Genomic DNA, 6,355 nt, shown 5'->3' with positions numbered 1-6,355 from the left:
AGTTTGAACCACTACAGACTAGGGATGGAGTAATCCCTACTCAAAGCCCATAGAACTGATAAGGAACTATATACATAAGGCACCCTCAGAACCTGTTATAAGAGGTACAATGCATACCTATTTCTTGTCTTTCTTCTTATTCATTATTTGACCCACTATAATCAGGTTTATTCCAGTCACCATAGCAGCAGACATTCCAAAGGTCTTTAGCTAAGTCCAAAAAATTCTGTCTCCTTCCAAACCTGCTATATAAGTTAGAGTTTACTAAAAAGCCAAACTTACTCCATTTGGGAGCAGCCTCCATCTTAACAGAAAACAAGCCTGATAATTTGAGCTTCAGCTGAACCCAAGCTACATGAAAAGTACCAGGAAGGACCCCATGGCTTGTCCTTGGCCAGAGTTATTCCCTAGCTACTTCCTAGCACAAATTAATCAAAGATTAGTCGATTGTTTCAGATTGTGTCCAATTGTGACTGTTCATGGTTTTGCTTCAAAGTGCACACCTGTTGGCCTAAGCTCCCTTCCTTGCTTTCCATCCCCTATAGAACCTTATCCTGATGAGAGCTGGGGGTTGTTCCACCTTCCCTTCTTACTGTTTTCAGGGTTGTCAGAGAGTTCAAGCTTGAGCTTGTGATAAAGATAACCTAATGCAGTTACATCAGAATTGATTCCTTGGTGGTCATTTCAGGCTTGGGAACAGGCACAACATTACTACTGTGACAGATACACATTTAAAAAAAATGGTTCAAAGGAGAAAATTTCTTGAGCATTTTCAGAAGTTCAAATATATAAGTAGATCTCTTCATTGCTTCTGGCCAGTGGTGTGGTAAAGCATCATGGGAGCAGTGTATGATCAGTGACAGCTGTGTGTATCCTAAGGCGCAAGGGCAATATGCAGGCACATGTAGCTAAGAAAAGCTCTGAATTCAGTCCAACATAAAATTCCAAAGTTACTTATACTTTTTTTATGCATTTACAAAAAAAAGTTGCAGTTCTTGAACAAGAACTATGTAAACAATAACATCGCAATGTCAAAAGGTTGGGAATGCATTGTATACATAAGAGATGATCACCTAGTGGTGCTTAGGAGTCAGAGGGTAAGAGATAGGACCTATTATCAAGATGTAATCTTCAAGGCTTGCAGTGGTGAAACACACCTTTAATCCCAGCCCTTGGGAGGCAGAGGCAGGTAGATCTTTAAGTTCCAGGCCAGCCTGGTCTACAGAGTGAGTTCCAGGACAGCCAGGGCTACACAGAGAAATGCTTTCTCAAAAAAAAAAAAAAAAAAAAAAAAAAAAAAAAAAAAAAACCAAGCCAAAACAAAAAAGATGTAATGTTATATTTTATACCTTTCCAAAAGCTTAAAAAAAATGACTTGGGTATATTAATTTTGTTATCTAAAGGCATACAAGTAACATACATGCTGGGTGATGGTGGCACTGGCCCTTAAACTCACCATGGAGGCAGAGACATGATTCCAGGACAACCAGGATTACATTTGGAAACCCTGTCTTGAAAAATCCAAAACCAAAACCAAACCAAAACAACAACAACAACAAAAACTTTCAGAGGCCACAACAGATCTCTTACTTTTGTTCCCTCATGTTCTCTGCCTGCCTGGCAAGCCTGTTATTTAAAGACATAGAAGTAATGCTGAGTTATGGTGGCACTTGCCTTTAAACTCAAACTTTAGAGGCAGAGACAGGGTTTCAGAACAACCAGGGTTACATTTGGAAACTCTGTCTTGAAAAAAAAACCCAACCCAACCCAACCCAACCCAACCCAACCCAACCCAACCCAACCCAACCCAACCCAACCCAACCCAACCCAACCCAACCCAAACCAAACCGTTCCTTTAAGAACTTTCAGAGGCCTCAAACACATGTTTTTCACTCATCTTTGCTCCTCCATGTTCTCTGCCTGCCTGGCAAGCCTGTCTGCCTCCAAGGCCTCTGTCAGTCTCTTCCTGGCTTTCTTTACCTTCCAGGTCTGTCTCTGGATGTCTGAAGTTGTTATTTCTTGTATGCAGTAAGATGGTGACAGATGAAGAGGCAATGGCAGTGTTACCCTTCGACTGGAGAAAGATGGAGACAGCTGAAGATCTACTTGCTCAGTGTTTTCCAAGCACGGGGGTTGTACAGAGGTGACTTCTCCGTGACTGAGCTGATCCTCAACACTGTTTTGGTCATTAGCTTCATCCTACATTCCCAGTTCAATTCTTTCTACAGGGTTTGTAAGCTTCAATGGACATGATAAGTTCCCTTTACTGGCTCCAACTTGATGTTTCTGGAGTCTGTTCAGTGCACAGAGCTGCTGGGGTTTCTTCAGCTTAGCTTCATCTTTACTGTACCTGGTTTTATTCTCAGGGTGTGAAGCTATTATGGTCATAGGCTGTGGGAAGATGCAACTTGTCAGCCTTACAGGATCTCTAGGAGTAACACCAGATCTGTGTCTAGACTTTATCTTGATCTGGGCAAATAGGGTCTCTCTTCTCCTTATCAAAGGCTGCCTTGAAACTGAGCTTCCTGAAGGCCCCCCGCATGGTTGGAGAGTTTGTCCACCATGGCTCCACCACAGAGATGCGGACAAGTCTTGAGTTGCTAGAAATGGCAGTTCTAGTACATTTTCAACATTGCTTACTTTCTTTAAAGATGCTACTATATGTTGTGAGTCTTTTAGGCTCAGAATTGATCACTGACAGTTAACATACATGCATGTGGTACAGCTAAATTTCCTTCTATCAGTTCTGTGGAATACAGAAACACATAGAACACAGAATATCATGTGAGGATATTAGGTACCCAAGCTATCTTAAAAAAAAAGATTTTGAAGTCTACAGCTAGGTCAAATCATAGTGATTAGTAAATATATGTTTCATAGATTTGCCTGGATTGGCTGAGGAACCCGGTCTTCAGGTACATAAATTATACTACATAACAAAATGACTGATTTTCAATAACAAACTTATCAAAGAGCATTAAATATTTGTTTTTAAATTTGTGTGTGTGTGTGTGTGTGTTTTACAGTACTGTATTTGGGAGTTCAATTGACCCAAGTCCACATGTGAATTTCCTAGCCTCCCATGGATCAGAATATGATTAGATGCAGAGATATGATCTTGAAGTACTAACCTAGTTATAATGGGATGTTTAGGTTTATCTGTAATCCAATATGACTATTAGCCTTAGAAAAGAAAATGTGGATATACAACAGTGGGCACAGAGAAAGACATACAGGCATTGAATGATCCTGAGGCAGGCAGCAAAGAGGTAGCTAATGGCAACCCTAAGAAATAATTTCAGAACAGTGCAATTTTTCAGCATTCTCATCCTAACATTTCAGCCTCCAACCTAACCTGTGAGGAAACAAGTTTCTATTTTTTAATACACACTGCAAGTTATATTCTGTCATGGAGGCACTAACTCACTAAGATAACATCTGTCAAGTAAAATGTGTTGCGAATTGAAACAATTGTTTCAAAGAATACAGATGTTCCTCTTGGAGAGGAGAAACTCTTTGGAAGAGGAGGAAAGACTGTCAGACTAAAAGTGATGGAATACAGCTGGAGAGTATGGTACACTGAATCAACTCAGCAGGGCACAGCTGGGCTCAGGGTCCGAAGCAGCAAGCACAAGGCCTGTAGAGACCTTCACCAGGACCTCTGTTTATATGGTATGGCCCTTAGCTTGGTGTTTTTGTGAGATCCCTGAAAATGTGATCCCTTGTATTCCCTCTTTTTCCTCCACTTGAGACTTTTTTCCTTCTATTTGGTTGTGTGGTCCAGCCTCAGTACGAGTGCTTTTGCCTTTGTCTTATTTTATCTTGTTGTGTTCTTCATTGGCTGTTGCCTGTTAGAGGCCTGTTCTTATCTGAATAGGAAACAGGGGGAGAGGATCTGGGAGATGGGGTGAAGCTGAGATGGCTGGGAGAAGTGGAGGGAGGGGAAACTGTTCTCAGGATGTATTTCCCAAGAGAAGAATTTATTTTCAATTAAAGAAAATTATTTTTACTTGTGTTTTCAGGTACCACAACCTACATGGCTTTGATGTGGTGTTCTTGGACTCAGGATGAGACAAAACAGCCAGCGGGGAGGGGTTCTGTATGACTAAAATTGGAGTAGCTGAAATAGTTAAAAGGAAAAAAATATATTTTGATTTATTTATTAATTTTCTTTTCCATAGTTCTCTATTAGAAATTCAAACTTAGCTGCCCAAACTGTAATTACTTTCAGGGACGAGTGAATTTTGAATGAATCTGAGACATATTTATTGTGCATATGCCTAAAACTAATTGAATGCAAGATTTGTATTGGATTTTGTCTATTTTAGGAAACAAAATCATTGAAAATAAATGTTTGAAGTCTCTTTGCATAATGAATTGAAGCGTACTGGTTTTATAGCCTGAAAGAATTCAAATGATAACTCCACGGGTGATAAAATCCTTGTGAGAAAAATTCATTTCCATCCATTTCAGTCCTGCCATGAAAAGGCTCAATTTCATTGTTTGGATTTTCATTTTAAAGTAATAGATATGTTTTTATGAGATTACAGCTGGTGATAGTTTGGAGGTAGCTATTTTTATCTCTTCAATTCTTACTTTGTGTTTTTAAATGTAATCTGCATGTTCCACATTAATAAGGAGTGTCTTATACACACACAGTCTTCCCTTTGCCTTTGTTTTCTTATCTCCAATTTCCACTGTACTGTTACTTATATTAAGAGCATTATGTGCCTATAGTCAAAGATGCTTTTCATAATAAATGCCAACATCCCAAATCTCTTCTCTCTCTGTTTACTTTTCTTGATTCACTTACAAGGAAAAGAATCAGTAAGGCACACCAGAGTTAGGATAGCTAATTAAGTAGAATATTTTTAGCTGCAGATTAGTTACCCTAACAGATTCTGCCTTTTCACTACTGAACTAAGAATCGAGAATAGCTCCCAAGAAGTCAAAAATGCTCATGCATTTAACTATATCAATGAAATGTATTAGACTTTCTTTTAATTTTTAAATTTATATTTATTTGTGTTTCTTTATGGCTAGGAATGTGGCCCAGACAGTAGACGTGAATGCCATGAAAGCATGAGCACTTGAGTTTAATGTTTAGCACTTATATAAAAGACAGACTTGGTGTTGTACAGTTATAATCCCAGTACTGGGGAAGCAGACAGAGACAGATCCCTGGAGCCTCAGTGGTCAGCCAGCATAGCTGAATCGATAAGCACCAGAACAGATAGAAACCCGCACTATGGGTCAGACTACGATCCCATGAGGCTAACCTCTGACTTCTACACACATGTACCAGTGTATGCAAGCAACACTCCCCACCCCCCATACACACACACACACCCACACACATTCATATTCACTTGCATATAAACACAGCGTTATTGGAAAATAAAACAAAATATTTTTTTGAGAAACCAAACCTACTTGATTTCGTATGTGCTACTGTGAGACTCTGTTTAACTTTTGATATTTTACCTGAGTGTAGATGGTTACCTTTCAGTCTTAGAACCAGCTGGCTTGATATCTGCTCTTATTTGCCGTAGACTGTGGCTCCTATCCATTCTAGAGACCAGTCATCTGGCATTTTATCTTTAAAGATATTGTTCATTTCTTTTCTAAACTCATTCAACTTGAAGCGCTTTACAGATTACTTCTCTGTGCATTACTAGATTTATACATAACTAACTTCAATGTGGAAACACATGAAGGATTTGAAATCTTTTAACATACAGATAATGATTATGAAGTACGGAGAAGCTACAGCTTCCTTATTTCTGGGCATCTTTCTAGGAGCGTTGAGACGTTTGTGGCCAGTATTCAATATATTTCTGACTCTTCATCTTGCGCTCTTTCCAGTGACATCACTTTCACTATCATTATCACTATCACTACCGCCACTATCACTGTCATCACTATCACTGTCATCACTATAATCACTATCATCATGATGACTATCATCACTTACTATCACTATCATCATTATCACTTTCACTGTCATCAATATCTCTATCACTATCATCACTATCACTATCGCCATTATCATTTTCACTATCATCACTGTCACTATCACTGTCATCACTATCACTCTCACTATCACTCTAATCATCACTATCAGTATCATCTCTATCACCACCCTTGGGTTCTTTTCTTGCTACCATTTACTATCACATCTTTTAGATTCTGCGTATTTATGTACTTTCTATAGTTTCTATTATTGATATCGACTTTCTTCTACTGAGGTTAGCCAGAATGTAGGATATCTTTTCAATTTTAAGATATTTATTGTTTCAGATCCTAACATGTGGTCTATTAGGACTGATGAGAAGAATGAGCATTTTTTGATGTC

At 38.9% G+C, this 6,355-nt stretch overlaps 1 pseudogene; it reads right to left on the bottom strand.

Moving 5' to 3' along the window:
- Nucleotides 1-1,893: 1,893 nt before the first annotated feature.
- LOC114612282 lies at nucleotides 1,894-5,791 on the bottom strand (annotated as a pseudogene).
- Between the last annotated feature and the right edge of the window lie 564 nt (nucleotides 5,792-6,355).

Source organism: Grammomys surdaster, unplaced genomic scaffold, assembly GCF_004785775.1.
Source record: "Grammomys surdaster isolate TR1022 unplaced genomic scaffold, NIH_TR_1.0 126153, whole genome shotgun sequence".
Lineage (NCBI taxonomy): Eukaryota > Metazoa > Chordata > Mammalia > Rodentia > Muridae > Grammomys > Grammomys surdaster.
This window is presented reverse-complemented; position numbering and strand designations above follow the sequence as displayed.